General features: G+C 36.0%; 1 pseudogene; it reads right to left on the reverse strand.

Annotated features, from left to right (window-relative positions):
* Positions 1-14,903: 14,903 nt before the first annotated feature.
* LOC132513990 (small ribosomal subunit protein mS38-like) lies at positions 14,904-15,500 on the reverse strand (annotated as a pseudogene).
* Positions 15,501-17,532: the final 2,032 nt, after the last annotated feature.

Genomic DNA, 17,532 nt, shown 5'->3' on the forward strand with positions numbered 1-17,532 from the left:
TGGAGTAGAGTACCTCAAACAATTATGATAAAGAGTGAGAATGGCTATTATCAAAAACACAAAAAATAACCATTGTTGCTAAGGATGTGGAAAAAAGGGAAGGTAAAATATTACATCCACTATGGAAAACAGTATAAAAGGTCCTCAAAAAATTAAAACTAGAACTACTGTACAATACAGCATTTACACTTTTGGGAATTTATCCAAAGGAAATAAAAACACTAAATCAAAAAGATATATACACTCCAATGTTCATTGCAGCATTATACACAAGAATCAAGATATGGAGGTAACACGAAAGTCCACTGATAGGAATGGGTAAAAAAGATGTGGTACATATTTACAATGCACTATGATTTAGCCATAAAAAAGAATAAAATTCTGACATTTGTAACAACATAGATGGATCTAGATGGCATTAAATTAAGTGAAATAAGTCAAAGACAAATACTATATGTCTTTATTTACATGTGGACTCTAAGAAAACAAAACAAATATAACAAAACAGAAACAGACTTATAGGTACATAGAACAAAGTAGTGGTTGTCAGAGGGGAGGGCACATGGGGATGGCCAAAATAAGTAAAGGGGATTAAGAGGTACAAACTGCCAGCTATAGAATTAATAAGAAAAAGAGATGTAATGTATAATATAGGGAAAATAGTCAATAATATTGTAATAACTTTGTATGGTGTAAAATGAGTAAAAATATCAAATCACTATGTTGTACACATGAAAAAATACAAAAGTGTAAGCCAACTAAAATTCTCCTGGCAGTTGTCTCAGGATGGTGGGATTTCAGAAGAGCTTTGCTCAATATTTTTTGGTACTGTTTGAATGTGTTTATAATGAGTGTATCATTTATGTAATCAGAAAAATCAATAAAACATTTTCATTGTGAAAAAAATTGTAAGTCAAATATAATTCAATACAAAATAAAATCTTTTACATATTGATTGTGAGATTAAAATCTTTTCAACAGATAGTGTTATAACAATTGGACTTCTGTATGCAAGAATATGACCCTAGACTCCCATATCACACCTTATATAAAAACTGACTCTGCGGATGACATGTTACTATACACAGAAAATCCTAAAGATGCCACCAGAAAACTACTAGAGCTAATCAACGAATTTAGTAAAGTCACAGGATACAAAATTAATACACAGAAATCTCTTCACTCCTATACACTAACAATGAAAAATCTGAAAGAGAAGTTGAGGAAACACTCCCATTTACCACTGAAGCAAAAAGAATAAAATACCTAAGAATAAACCTACTTCAGAGACAAAAGACCTGCATACAGAAAAATATAAGACACTGATGAAAGAAATCAAAGATGCTATAAACAGATGGAGAGATATACCATGTTCATGGATTGGAAGAATCAATATTATGAAAATATACTACCCAAAGCAATCTACAGATACAACACAATCCCTATCAAATTACAAATTGCAGTTTTCACAGAACTAGAACAAGAAATTTTACAATTTGTATGGAAACACTAAAGACCCAGAATAGCCAAAACAATCTTGAGAAGAAAAACAGAGCTGGAGGAATCAGGCTACTTGACTTCAGACTGTAGTACAAACCTACAGTAATCAAGAGAGTGTGGTACTGGCACAAAAAACAGAAATATAAAACAGTGGAAGAGGATAGAAAGCCCAGAGATAAACCCACGCTTCTATGGTCAACTTATATTTGAAAAAAGAGGCAAGAATTTAGAAAGGAGAAAAGACTGCTTCTTCAATAAGTGGTGTTGGGAAAACTGGACAGCTACATGTAAAAGAATCAAATTAGAACACTCCCTAACACCATACACAAAAATAAATTCAAAATGGATTGAAGACCTACATGTAAGGTCAGACACTATAAAAATCTTAGACGAAAACATAGGCAGAACACTCCATGACATAAATCACAGAAAGATCCTTTTTGACCCACCTCCTAGAGTAATGAAGATAAAAGCAAAAATAAACAAATGGGACCTAATGAAACTTAAAAGCTTTTGCCCAGCAAAGGAAACCATAAACAAGATGGAAAGACAGTGCTCAGAATGGGAGAAAATATTTGCAAATGAAGCAACTGACAAAAGATTAGTCTCCAAAATTTACAAGCAGCCTATGCAGCTCAATATCAAAAAAAAAAACAATCCAAAAATGGGCAGAAGACCTAAATAGACATTTCCCCAAAGAAGAAGTACAGATTGCCAACAAACACATGAAAAGGTGCTCAACCTCACTAACCATCACTAATCATCATTTGATTTGAAATGTAAATCAAAACCACAATGAGGTATCACCTCACACTGGTCAGAATGGCCATCATCAAAAAATGTACAAACAATAAATGCTGGAGAGGGTGTGGAGAAAAGGGAATCCTCCTGTAAAGTTTGTGGGAATGTAAATTGATACAGCCACTATGGAGAACAGTATGTAGTTTCCTTAAGAAACTAAAAATAAAACTACCATATGACCCAGCAATCCCACTACTGGGCATATACCCTGATAAAACCATAATTCAAAGTACATGTACCCCAGTATTCATTGCATCACTATTTACTATAGCCAGGACATGGAAGCCACATAAATGTCCATAAACAGATGAATGGATAAAGAAGATGTGGCACATATATACAATGGAATATTACTCAGTCATAAAAAGGAACAAAATTAAGTCATTTGTAATGATGTGGATGGAACTAGAGTCTGTCATACAGAGTGAAATAAGTCAGAAAGAGGAAAACAAATACCATATATTAACACATATATATGGAATCTAGAGAAATGGCACCCATGAACCTAGTGGCAGGGTAGCAGTAGAGGTGCAGATGTAGAGAATGGATTTGTGGACAATGGTTGGGGGGAAGGGGAGAGTGGGACAAATTGAAAGAGTAGCACTGACATATATACACTACCATGTGTAAAATAGATAGCTAGTGGGAAGCTTCTGTATAGCACAGGGAGATCAGCTCAGTGTTTTATGATGACCTAGAGGGATAGGATGCGGAGGGAGGGAGGGAGGCTCATGAGGGAGAGTATATAGGTATACATATAGCTGATTCACTTATTTGTGCAGCAGAAACTAGCACAACATTGTACAGCAATTATAATCCAATAAAGATGTTAAAAGTATTGACTCTAAATACAACATGAAAGGCACAGTCCATGAAGGATAGAATTGATAAATTCGACTTCATTATAATAAAAAACTTCTGTTCTGTGAAAATCACTATCAAGGAAATAAGAAGACAAGCCACAAACTGGGGTATAATATTTTAAAAAGATTTATCTGATAAAGGACTATTATCCAAAATACACAAAGTACTCTTAAAATTCAACAATAAGGAAATAACCTAATTATAAAGGAGAACATACTTTATAGCACAGGGAACTCTACTTAATGCACTGTGGTGACAAATGGGAAGGAAATCAAAAAATCAGGAGATATATGTATATGTATAGCTGATTAATTTTGCTGTATAGTAGAAACTAACACAACATTGTAAAGTAACTGTACTCCAATAAAAATTAATTTTAAAAAATGGGCCCAATATCTCACCAACAAAGATATAGAGATGGAAAATAAATATATAAAAAGTGCTCAACATCATATGTCATCAAGGAATGGCAAATTAGAAAAACAATAAGATAGTACCACATACCTATTGGAGTGGCAAAACGCAAAACACTGATAATACCAAATTTTGGCCAGGATATGCAGCAACAGGAAATACCATTCATTGCTGGTGGAAATGAAAAATATATAGGCACTTTGAAAGACAGTTTGCTGGTTTCTTACAAAATTAATCATTCTCTTTTTGAATTAGTGTTTTCATTTTTTCTGGATATATACCCTGGAAGGGAATTACTTGACCATAAGGTAGTTCTATTTTTAATTTTATGAGGAATCTACATACTGTTTTCCACAGTAGCTGCACCAATTTACACTCCCACCAACAGTGGACTAGGGTTTCCTTTTCTCTATATCCTCTCCAAAATATGTTATTTGTAGACTTTTTGATGATAGCCATTCTGATAGGTATGTGGTTCTACCTCATTGTTGTTTTGACTTGCATTTCTCTAACAATTAGCAATGTTGAGCTTCTTTCACGTGCCTGTTAGCCATCTGTATGCTTTCTCTGGAAAAATGTTTATTCAGGTGTTCTGACCATTTTTTGATTGTTTTTTGATATTGTATTGTAAGAGCTGTTTATATATTTTGTATATTTACCCTTTGTCTGTCATATTATTTGCAAATATTAACTAAGTCCCATTTGTTTATTTTTGCTTTATTTCTTTTGCTTTAGGAGACAAATCTAAACATATATTGCTGTAACTTATGTAGTGTTCCATCCATGTTCTCTTCTAGGAGTTTTATGGTTTTAGATCTTACACGTAGGTCTTTAATCAATTTTGAGTTTATATTTGTATATGGTGTGAGGACATGTTCTAATATCATTGTTTTACATGTGGCTGCCCAGTTTTCCCAGCATCACATATTGAAAAGATTGTCTTTTCTCCATTGTATACTCTTGTGTCCTTTATCATAAATTAATTTACCATAGGTGTGTGGGTTTATTCCTGGGCTCTCTCTTCTGTTACAGAGATCTATGTGTCTGTTTTTGTGCCAGTATCTTGAATATCCTTTAGGCAGGGAGCAAAAATTAACATATGGATTAATATTTACTTTTAGGTTTGTTCTTCTATTATTGACTCAAAATACCTGATTGCTTAAACATTGATCTCCTTTATGATCCTGTCCTGTTATTACCACTTTTCAATAACAGGTAGCAGGCTTGGGTTTTAAAAGATTATGAACTTCTATTTGTACATATCCTAGTACACCATTCTACCTTAGAGGAAAACAATACATAAAATGAAGCTTTATAAATGACAGTTTGTGGCTTCACCAAATAAATATATATTTTCACATTCAATCTATTATGATACTATTCTGCATTTACAAAAATAATTTTCAAAGCATATTGAAATGCATAATCCCAGATAACACCAAATGGTAGGTTTTTAGTGATCCAGATAGAGTCTTCACATGAGTACATCCATGGCTAATTTTTTTTAAATAGCCTTTCAAGTGAGAGCTATGCTATATAGATTAAAACCAGCTGACTCCACCCGAAATCTGTCATAAGGATATGAGCTTTAAGTTGGTTTTTAGTAGTGGATATTTATTTACACTGATCCAGTCATACTTGCTTCATTTCTGCAATCTCTCTGCAAAATAGAAACGTTTTCATAAGAATTTCAATAATTCTCACAATAGTTTACCACAAATCCCATGCCCTCATAAACTGAAATAACCAATCATAGGTGCAAGAAAAAGTAACACATTAAATTTAAATCCAGAAATATTCTGCTTCAAGTATATTTTTGAAATAATGCTTAGTTTTAAAATATGCATGGTAAACAATGAAGAACATATAAACAGCTTGGAATGCCCATGTTTGATTCCAATTTTCCCTGACTGAAAACATTCTCATTGTATATATGGTCTCTTGCTGAATGTAGAGGAATTTTTTCCTCTGATGTTCAAACTTGTATTTAGAAAAGCAAATTATCTCAGTGACTTTGATAACTTATTTTATCTTCAAGTAAATCATAAGTCACAAATCCTTGACTCTGAACAGTTTTGTCTACCAGTGTTTTGAAGTGCTTATTCTGCAAATGTCTGGTTATCTATAAAATATTAATAGAAGAAAAAGTAGTGGCTCTCTGCTTGCTGTAAATTGAGGGACAAAATGAACCAGCTCAACTTTAAGCCGCAAAAGATTTCTTTGTGATGTTTATAGTAATTCACCATGGACCCTACCTGCTTAACTCATTCAGGGTACCCCCAGGAGTGTATGATATGACTTTGCTTTTGTTTCCAGGTTAGAAACAAGGTTAGCCTGCTTACTTTTCAACATCGAAGTAAAATGTCATTGGTTTTCTGACAAACAATGTATGCCAGAGACATGGGTCTTTTTCTCACTAAACTTCAATTTTTTAGTATAGTTCCAAGTTTCTGGAAATAAATCTTTTAATAGAGAGGGGTATGTCTGCTGTTGATTTTTATAGACTAAAATGTCAGATCTACAGTTATTCAGACAAAAGATTGGAATTAAAAAAGAACAAAACAAGAAAACAGCTTCTTTGGGAAATAAAAGATGGTTAATGAAGTATCCTGTTTGTCATCATATAATAATCACCAAAATGCTTGTCTTAGACATTCCTGCTTAAAAATCTGTTTTAATTACTCTTCTATCTTAGAATAGTCCCTTGCATTTGAAGCTTTTGTTGATTTTATATGATTACTATGAACCAAGTAATAGCAGTAATAAAATCAATCTTCAAAACTGATCTCTATTTAATATTACTATTTTAATATTGTGTATCTAGAAAGACTTAAATATGAAATATCTACTATACTAACAAATGGCATATTTAGATTTTATTAACAATGATAGCCAGCTATACCTATAATTTAAAAATACATATACTTGTTTTGCTAGTTGGTTTATCTGTCTTTTAATGAATGAAATATTTTGTCAACCAAAAAATTGTAAAGTTTATTGCACTAGTAAAGTAACGAAAATTGTTAGCTCCTGTGATAAAGGGCAACATGTCCACAATCCTTCATTCCCATCTGTATTCATACCTCCTGCAATCTTATTTTGTAGTTTCTCCCATTAAGAGATAGAAGCTATTCTTCCTTCTTTTGAATCTGACTCTGCAGTGTAACTTGCTTTGCCCAATAGAATGCTATTTAAGTGACTATTTTCCAGTTAGGAGCTTAAGCTGTAAGTTTATTATGCTTTCATTTGTTCATTGGAACCTTGCCCAATTGCCATGTGAATAAGCCTGGGGATTAAGTTGCTGGAGGATGAGGGACCACATAGAATAGAGACACTCTCTACTCAGGGTTTCCTAGACCAGCTAGTCCTGGGAAATCCAAGAGCAGGACACAAGACAAGGGTGAGCCCATAGGGAACCACCCAACTGAGAGCTGCTCAAATTGCTCACCTGAACAAAAGTGAATTAAAATAGTTGTTTCAAGCCACAGAGCATTGGGGTACATTGTTACATGGAAAAAAAAACTAACACATTATAAAAAATTAAGCATTCCTTTGTTCAACTACACATGCATAAATATCTCAACAGCATTTCAGGACAAAGACCTCTGTCATACGAAAACTGGTTCCATTTATTTTATAAGCTACTGACTTTCTGGGGGATCCCATGTTGCTGGTACTATGATCCCATGTTGTTGCATGCTTGCCCTAAGAAACAGTCAGGCTAATGATAGACTGATAGAAATAGAGATTAATCTAAAACATCTAGTAGTGAAGACATCATTTTTTACCTTGAAGGAGATTTAGCTAGGGCTTAAACAACTTTAAAAAGTAAATATTGGCTTTGCATAAACATTACCAAAATAACTGGAGAGGAGTAAACACATCAGTTAAACTTATCACTTAGCATTAAAGAGATACAAACAAGATTTTTGATAGAATTCAACTGCTTTTGCTACTAAGTTCAAGTGGATTTTTTTCCACAAATAAAGTATTGTTTAAATATATTGCTTAAAAATTCACCATGGCGAAGAGATTGATTATGGGGACCTATTCTCATGGAAAGAAGTGGTGACTTTACACTTTAATGTCAGATAATGACTATAAGAAAAAAAAGTAAGTTAAAGAAATCTTGCCATCTAATTATCATATTTAGTTTCCACTTAGCTATTATATTTCCTTTGTAAAAAAATTCTTCTAAGGAAAAAATAAATTGGTCTTTTATAACAGAATTAAGTATCAAAAGAAAATCATTTGTATCTTAGTCTTCACATAAAACTATGCCTGAAAAAATAGTGGTAATTCAATAAAACACAAAATAATGTGAAGATTTCTGGTGCCTTGATAAACCTTTGAGAGATTTATACTCTGTCTGCTTCTGATATTAGGCTATAGCATTTTTCAGAAGACTCACTTATTGTAAAAAATATGTAAAGCTAATGACACAACTATAATGAGACAATTTGATTTAAAAGAGTAACATGTCCTCAGATTATAAAGGCAATGTGATTCCATTAGAGGTTAGAAAACAATACAGTATTCATCATGCTGTGTTGTAACCTGTCCTTGCTTCAATATATAAGAGAAGTTTGTTGAATATAACAGTATTTCATAGTGCCGGATCCTCTGTATTAGGTATTCCAGAGATTCTGCTCTCTTTAAATAGCAAAATTTTGTTAGTAACATCTAAATATATTACTTTCATATCCATGCTTTCTGAAGTACAGATACATGAGAACAAGTCCAGACCCAACAGTTCTCCAGCTTTTATCCATGGATCACCTATCCATTGGAACCATCTGAGGTATTATTTAAAATAAAGATTCCATGTATATTCAAAAAGAAAATCAAATAAAAGATAATAGTTAAGAAACTAGGAAAAGTAATTTATAATGTTATGACCAATAAAAATTTAATATCTAGATTAAGCAAAAACTCCTACAAATCAGCAATAAAAAGACAAGAAATCCAATAGAAAAACAAAATAACATAAAAATAAGCAAATGATATGAAAAAGCCATTCACTGTTTGATCACTGGATGCCTAGTGCAGTGTCTGGCACAAAATATTAACTCAATAAATATTGAGTGAATAAAGAGAAAAGGCAAAAAGCAAAAGACCAACTGTTATACAAAAGGATGCTAAACCTTGTTGACCTAAAACAAATAGAGTTCTAGATATTTCTCTGGAAAAGATGGGTTTATTCAGGATTAGCAGAATTTACAATTTGGGAGTCTGCAACCATGGCCAGCCACATGAAAGTCCCCACACAGAAGGGAATGAGAACACTTTTATGGAGGGAAAAATGAAGTTGGGAGGGCTATAGTAAACAAAGAGTTCCTGGTTTTTACTTGGCTGAGCTCTTTCTAAGAAAGAGATTAAATCTTTCTTCTTTCTCTTGGGCTTTGCTATTGTCACAGTGTGTGAAAGCTTCCCTTTCTGGTCTCCTGACTCTATTTAAATTGAGATTTCTATTTATTTATTTATTTATTTATTTATTTATTTACATTCCTCCTTTTCATCAAGATTTCTCTGAAATCGTCACTGATCAAGAGTCAGCTTTGTAGTTTCAGTGGCTTTTTCTTTTTTGTTCCTCAATGTCAGAAAGCAACTTTCCTGTGTGTAGTGTCTCAAATTAGAGGGAAAGTATGCAGAATGGAAACTTATTAAGGTCACATTTGGGTAACAAGGAAGAATAGGAGGGAGAACTCTCAGGCACTTTTCATTTAAAGCCTATACATTATCAAAATTACAGATAATCTGAAGGGTTATGCCACCATCAAAGTTTGGCTACAAACTTCCAACATGCCTGATGCAGATATTTTAAGAAAGCTATCTCATGAGATATCATCTGCTTCAGTTCTGGGAAATCTTTACTTTCAGGTCACCAGATGATGTGAAGTTGTGTCATGTGAATCCAAGAGTCTATTCCTTGAAGTTTGGTGGCACAAGGGTAGGTTAGCAATACCTGAGAGGGGCCTTTCCAGAGAGGTTGAAGAGTTCTTCTGGTGTTTTTTCTTTTCCAACAGACAAGATCTCCTGGATGCAAGATGAGATGTTTAAGTTCTTTATCTCCCAAAAATGGACTGTTAAAAGATTGCTCTAACAAAACATGGTTATTTTTAATAAAAGAAATTAAGGCTTCAAAATATTGGAGTATCTCTCCTTTAATCAGTTGTGTGGCAAAATCAGCAGGAGCCAAGTGCATTGGGCTTCCTGTGACTATCTAAAAGGGTGAGAGTTTATGAGTTTCAGAAGGGGTGAATCTAAGATTTAGTAAACCAATAGAAATATTTTCAGTTAATGTATTTGGAGGATAAAAATTTTGCCACTAGAGTCTTAATATGCCACTAGCGCATTTCACTAAACCAGAGGATTGAAGGTGGTAAGTGCAGTGAAATGTTGTAAAACTGGGTAAAGGGAAAAGACTTATCAAAGTACCTGGACAGTAAAATGGGTTATTTGATCACTATAAAGTTTGAGAGGAGTTTCTCAGGTAGTGACAATCTTTCCCAAGAGAACTTAAGCCACAAAAAAAGGCAGTAGCTTATCTGTATGGGAAGGTTTCGGTCCAGTGTGAAAACATACAAACAAATGACTAAAACTTATTTATAACCATGAGATGAAGGAAGTTGTATGAAATCTAGTTGCCACACCTTGAATTGTCCATTAGACGGTTTAAAATGTCCAGGAGCAGTACAAACCGGCCTTCCTGGTTTAAATCTTGGATAAGTGGGACAAGTAAAGTAGGCAATTTTTGTGGTCTTGTTAATGTTTCTCCACCAATATTCTTTAAGGTTATTATTTTGTTAGTAGACCAATCGTTTATTACATGTACAGTGGTGAGAAGCGGGGATTTCAGAGTCTCCAGCAAGACTGGGCTCTTATTTGATCCAGAGCTTCCTCTTTTTATTAAACCAACAATTGTTGAATTTTGAATCTTGTTTTTACTTTCCTGAGGCCAATTGTTGGGGTTTTCTACCGAGTTTTCTGTTATCATTTGGGGAAATATCCCTTTGAACTAAGACAGAGATTTGGCTGCTTTTGGTCCCTTAAATGCTAGCATTCCTTGCATAAATGTCAGCAAGGTGATTTTCTTTAGCTTCCAGAGAGTCAAGTTTAGCATGACCTGGGATCTTAATAATAACAAAGCAGCAGGTTAAAATGTTACATTCAAATATTCCCGAACATAGGGGGCATTTCAAATTTTATTTCCACTGTGAATAAGGAGGTCATTTTGCATTCACAGCACACCCACATATTGAGCTACTCCAAAAACATATCTACTATCAGTATAAATATTTGCCGTTTTGTTTTTGGCTATAGTACAAGACTGAGTAAAAGCCTATAATTCAGCCTGTTGGTCTGAAGTAGCCATAGGTAAAGATGCTGCCTGAACAATATCAAAGGGGCTACAATAGCACACCCAGCACAATATTTGCCTTTGTCACCTTTAAAATAAGAATCATCAGTGAACCAAAAGAAGTCAATGTTACCCAAACAAATTTCCTGTAGATCATTACAAGAATCCAAGAGGTCATCCATCAACATGAAGCAGTTGTGAGAATCTCCATTGGCAACAGAGGGGAGAAGAATAACAGGATTAAGGTTATTACAACATAAAAGAGTTATGTGAGGAACAGTTAACAAAAGGACTTCATAGGAGGTGAGGCTGCTGACTGAGATATGTTGAGTGTGATGAAAATTCAGGAGAAATTCTACTATATGAGGTACAAAAATGGTTAAAGGGGATCCCAAAACAATGATCTCAGTGGCCTTTATGGCTCTAAGGTAAGGGGTTTTCCCCATGCTACAGGGTCCAGTTGATGGCTATAATATCCTACAGGTCCCCGTGTTTGGGGGTAAGTAGCTCAAAGGGCATTCTCTTTCTTTTCACATACAAAAGGGAAAAAGGAAATCTGATCATTGGAATGCCCAAGAGCATGTGGGTTTATAAAACTCTCCTTTAAGGCCTTGAAGACTATGTAATCCAGTTCTACCCATACAATTGAGTGGGGGTTGTTACTGTTGAATAAAATATATAGAAGTTTGACCATAAGAGAAAATTTGGAATCCAACTTTGGCAAAAAAACAACTAGCTTAAGGAAACTTTGCAGTTAGTTCTTAATTTTGGGTTTTGAGACCCTTGGGATACCATGAAGTCTATCTGGATCTAAATGTAGCCCTTGTTCTGATATTAGATACCTAGGTATCAAAACTGGGTTTAAGCAAGCTTCAATTTTTCTTTGGCGACCTTATGTCCCTCTAAGGCTAAATGCTTTATTTAGCAAGTAGATGGTGTCCTGTGGATGTCTCCTTTGGGGAAGCTTAAGAAGGTGAGCAAAGAATCAAAAGAGCAAATAATCTACATATTGTAACAATGTAGAAAATCTAACGAACTTTATTTTATTATATCAGCATTCAGTATTGGGGAAAAATAAGGTTTCTCAGTAAAACTCTGAAGCATTACTATCCAGGTGAATTGTTTTTTGTTTGCTTGTTTGTTTTCCTGAGTGAAGGCAAAAAGGCATTGTCTAGCTTCATTTTTCTGGAATACTAAAGAATGTTCTGCATAAATTAATTACAGTAATAAATTTAATTTTGCTGAGAATGGATGTTAGTAATGTATGTTAGGAGCAACATGATGTCAAGGATAACAATGTGGTTTATTGTCTGGAGGTCCTGGACAAACCTCTACCATCAGCACTTAGGTTTTCTCACCAGTAAAATGGGAGTGTTAAAGGGACAAGTATAAGGGATAATGAGACCTTGAGACTTGTAATCTTCTATTATAAGCTTTATGACTGTGAATACTTATAGGGTATTGATTAATTCTGGGAAGAGGATTTGAGGGGTCTTTTTGAATATTGATGAGAGGTGCACTGTGAATTTTCCCCATATCAGTTGAAGATTTTGCCCATTAGGACAGTGGTAGCTTATTCAATAGGGACAAATATTCAGTGTTTCCAGAATCAGCTTTAGTACCATCAGAGATGGAGCAAATAAAAGATGTCAAAGAGTTATTTAATTCACCAAGTTGGTTATTTTGATGACTATTGTCAAGTTCTAGCATTATTTCCCTCTTTCAGGAGAAAGAAATCCTGGCATAATACTTTAAGAAGTCTTGGCCTAAGAAATGGATAGGGGTGGGGGAACTAAGGGAAAAATGTGTGTATCTCTCAGAAGGCCTAAACAAAAAGGAATGGGTTCAGAAACTTTTTGAGGTTCACCAGAGATTCCCACTATTTAAACTATTTTAGTACTCACAGACAGGGGCTATATTCTAGTAGGGGATTGTAGCACCAAGAGTATGGCTCTGGTGTCAGTTAGGACTGGAAGTGATTAATCCCCAATCTGGAGTAACGTTTTTCCAAGCCAATTAACAGGGAGGATTTGGAAGTGTTCCTGTAGTTCCTTGAAGCCACACCACTGAAAATTGGGAGAACATTGGAAAGGCTGGTTAGAGGGCTGAAGGTGCCTAAAGCACTTAAATTTGTAACAATCTTGGTCCCGATATCCTGGCTGTTTGCAATAATAGCTGAAACTGGGAGGTTTTGGGTTTTGTTTATGAGTCTTCATTTGCTGGAGTTGAAGATTAATCATTTTGGTGGTCTTCTTTATAGGTAATTCATCTAGGGTGCAAGAGAGCTGGTTTGTCAGATTAACTAAATCAGGAGTGGACATAGTTTCCCATTCTATCCCAGGTCTTTTTACTAGAAAGGAAAGGTCCTAATTCAGCCCTTTAATAAACATAGAACTAAAAACCACCTGGGTGGAATCAGCATCTGAAGGATGACCAGAATTTTTTAAAAAAAAACAATGTGAATTTGATTGTAATATTCATAAACAGGTTCATCAGATTTTTGTGTGCAAGCCCAAATTTTGTTCCAATCAGCAGGCTTTGGAAAAGCCCCAGAAATTACTTGATGAAGTCAACTAGCAATTGCTCTAGCCTGGTCATATAATAAGATAGTGGGCTTGTTTCCCGATTGTAATTCTAGAGAGCTTTCAAAATTTTTCCAATTAGTGGTTTTCATACAATTCTTCCCCTGACCTTTGTATTATGTATATAATACAAAGCATATAAACTAGCTGATATTAAGTCAGAGAAACCAGGTTGATAAGTTTGAATGACTATATTAAATTCCTCAGCAAATCTGTGAGGATTTTGATTACTTTGGGAAGATCTTTGACTATGGTTCACAGTTCAGCTTTAGACCAGGGATATAGGAAATTAAGGGTTTAGTGTCTGAATCATCAGAAGGCTTAATTTTTAAGGAAGACGTTCTGATAAAGTCAGAGGAAAAGGAATTGGGGAGAGTTTCAGAGAAAAGAAATTTAGTGAGAGAATTAGTATCGGGGAAACTAAGGGTATAGAGTAGTAAGGGAAGGAGGAAGATGATGCTGAGTGTAGAGTTAGGCCACAAAATGCTGAAAAAGAAAGTCAAGATGGTACCAGAGTCAGAGCCTTGGACAAAAAAAAGCCATGGAATAAGAGCCTGAGGTTTTCAGAGCCATTCTATCTTTCTTCATTTATATGTTTGCTTCAGTTAATTTTATTTTATTCTTTTTAATAAGTGATTATTCATTTTTTTATAAATTTAATTATTTTTGGCTGCATTGGGTCTTTTCTGCTGCACACGGGCTTTCTCTAGTTGCAGCGAGTGGAGTCTACTCTTCGTCATGGTGCGTGGGCTTCCCTTTGTGGTGGCTTATCTTGTTGCGGAGCACAGGCTCTAGGCATGCAGGCTTTAGTAGTTGTGGCATGTGGGCTCAGTAGTTGTGGCTTGAAGGCTGTAGAACACAGGCTTAGTAGTTGTGGCACACAGCCTTAGTTGTTGCATGACATGTGGGGTCTTCCTGTACCAGGGCTAGAACCCATGTCCCCTGCATTGGTGGGGGGATTCTTAAAACTGCACCACCAGTGAAGGCCTGCCTCGGTTAATTTTAAATTCGTATTTTGCAGAAAGGGAATTATAGACTTTTGCTAATATTGGAAAACCTCAAAATAACAATAGAAATAAGCAGTCACTCAGTTTTGGAAACTTTTGAGCTGTTGTAGTCCAATTTGCTTTTAAGGAACTTAAGTTTGGGGATTTTGAAAGTTCTCCATAATGGCCATTGGTATTATAGCATAGAAGGCATGAGCTCAGATACAGTAGAAAGACATACCTTCAAACTCCGAGGTTGGCAAGAAAAGCAGTGAGCTATTGGAGTTCAATTTTTGTTTTTATTTATTTATTTATTTATTTTTAAGCTGAGTTCTCTGAATATTTATTACAATGGGTCATCAGCAGTAACAGGGCTGGGGGAAAGACACACGAGGCTCATTTGCCCTTCAGGTAGATCTTGGGTGTCTGCCAACCTGGGGGCTTCCTTCAGGCCCGCCTCCCGCCAGATGTACCTCAGGTGTCTCTCCAACTTCATCTGCTTCCGGTTCAGGTGTCCTTCCCTGACTTTTTGCCACAGGTACCAGGTCCTTTTGACCAGCTTGTGTTACTTGTGATGATTCCACTTCTGCCGGTGGATCTTGAGCACATTTTTGCACTGTATCTGGGGTGCATCCCAGACCTCCTTACCACTCTGCTCGACCCCTTCCCCCACCTGGCTGGTGGACACTCATAGAGTTGGGCTAGAGACACAGTCCCTGGGGTCCCAGCGTCCAGTCTGGGCAGGGGGTAGTGAACAGTCAGCCAGCCCTCCAGGGGGCTGATGGACATCTTCCTGGGGACCCGCATCTCCTCAAGCTACATGTGGACCCACCTGCCAGGGAAGGAGGCAACCCCACTTTGGCCTGTTGGTTGTGTGCTGTAACGAGGCCTGCAGTCATGCCTGCCCAGCACCCCAAAGACAGGCCAGGGCGCACTGCAGCCTGCCCAGGGAACAGCCTTGAGCAGCTGGGAAGTCAGACACACCACGAACATGGTCTGTGTGTAGTGGCACCCCAGACGCTCAGAAGAGCCTCCCTGAGCCTAACTTCACCCCGAGGCACCCACCGGTTGGGTGGTGTCGACACTCCGGTCTTAGGACCCGAGCCCCAACCGGCTGCGTCCACCTCGGCTGTCCCTGGAGCCCACGCGCCGCAGCCTCACATCGACTCTTCCCAGACGCAGCCGGGAGACTCAACTGACCATTCCGCTGCCGCCAATTTGGGGTTTTGCACCTGTTTGCTCACCAGCCATGGAGCCTTTAAGGGTCTTCTCTGGTCCCCTTATAGGCCACCGAAATATTGACATAAAACAAATAGACTGCAAGATTTTTCTCCAGGAAAAATGGGTTTATTCTGCATCAACAGAGAACTACTATTTAGGAGTCTGCAACCATATAGAGTCAGTGCAAGTCCTCGCAGAGCAAGGAGGGAGAACACCTTTATAGAGAGAAATAAGAAGTTGGGGGAGTTATAGTTTACAAGGCGTCCATGGCTTTTTATTGGCTGAGTCCTTGCCAGGAAAGAAGAGGAGTCTTTCTTCTTTTTGTTGGGCTCTGCAATCATCACATGGTGTGAGAGCTCTCCCTTCTGGTCACCTGACTCTAATTAAGGTTTTTGTTTATTAAGTTTTCATAACCTCAACAGTAATTAGAGAGATTAGAAATAAAGTGTCACTAATATGTCACCTTAGAATTATTAGAGGGCAAAAGTAGAGGATCAAATAATTTGAAATGTTGGTAGGAATCTGGGGAACCATAAACCCTCATATATAGTCAGTGGGAATTTAAACTGCTGTGGATGTTTTGAGGCACTATAGCAATATTCAGTAAAATTGAGTATGCTTATGTTTGAGCAATTCCATGACTGGGAAATATATTAAAAAATAAATAAAATAGACTTTTGCCAGGTGCACAAGGAGCTATGTTTTAGTTTGTTCATTAGTTTAATTTGTGGTAATAGAGAGTTGGAGACAACCTAGGTGTCCATCTATAGTGGAATGAATGCATGAAATGTATATACAATGGATTGTAATGCGCTTTAAACTAAAATTACACAATAAATCATGCATAAGTTTTAGAATTATATTCAGTAAAGAAGTAAGACAAAATAAAGCAGAATACCATATTTAAAAAACACATAAAAAACAAAACTTTATATTTCCACAGATCAATCTGTTTATTTACTACCTATCTAGATATAAATATAGAGATGGTATGCAAGATGGATTGGAAAGACATATATCAAATTCATAAAAGTGTATGTCTATGGTAGAGGAAAAATAAGTTGGAGAAGGATGAAGAATAAAACTTGCTAAAATTATCTTTTAACAAACATAGGGCTGTGATGACAATATTCCATGAAGTGAACATAAAACACAATTCTATACACTGGAGTTAAGAGAGAGAAAAACATATCCCTGACTCAGCATATAGCTTACACAAACTAAATTTCTGAAATAGTACATTGCAATTTGCATTTCTAATATTCTCCTCAAGTGATTTTGATGCCTATTAAAATTTTTGAATTACTGCCATACTCTATTATCTTAATCACATGCTAACTATCGGTGCCATATTACTTCCTGAATTCCAGAGTTGCCCATAACATGTACAAGAGTACACATGGAACAAAAACCAAAAAAGTATGCCTGCATAACATATGCTCAAACATTAAATGTTATTGTATTAAAGAAACATGTCATATCATCCTGCTGTTACAAGTATATCTGTTTAACAACTTAATGAAAAGTAGTGTTTTTATTTGTCAAGTCTTTTAGTGTCTTTAGTGTGTGTATGTGTGTGCACATATGTGCAGATCCAAGGAGGAGGGTTGGGGCAGATTGATTCAATCTTATCCAGAGTTGAGCTCAGTTTGGGTTTTATTGTTGCAATTCCTACCTTCATTGAACCACAGGCTTCAAGTTCTTCCAGCAGTGGGTCTGCTGATACTTTTGCTTAGTGTGAAATTTGGAGTGCTGGAGGGATTTTGTTGGTGTTTTTGCTGTACATTCAAATTTCAGTGGCTCC

Source organism: Lagenorhynchus albirostris, chromosome X (assembly GCF_949774975.1).
Source record: "Lagenorhynchus albirostris chromosome X, mLagAlb1.1, whole genome shotgun sequence".
NCBI classification, from domain to species: Eukaryota; Metazoa; Chordata; class Mammalia; order Artiodactyla; family Delphinidae; genus Lagenorhynchus; species Lagenorhynchus albirostris.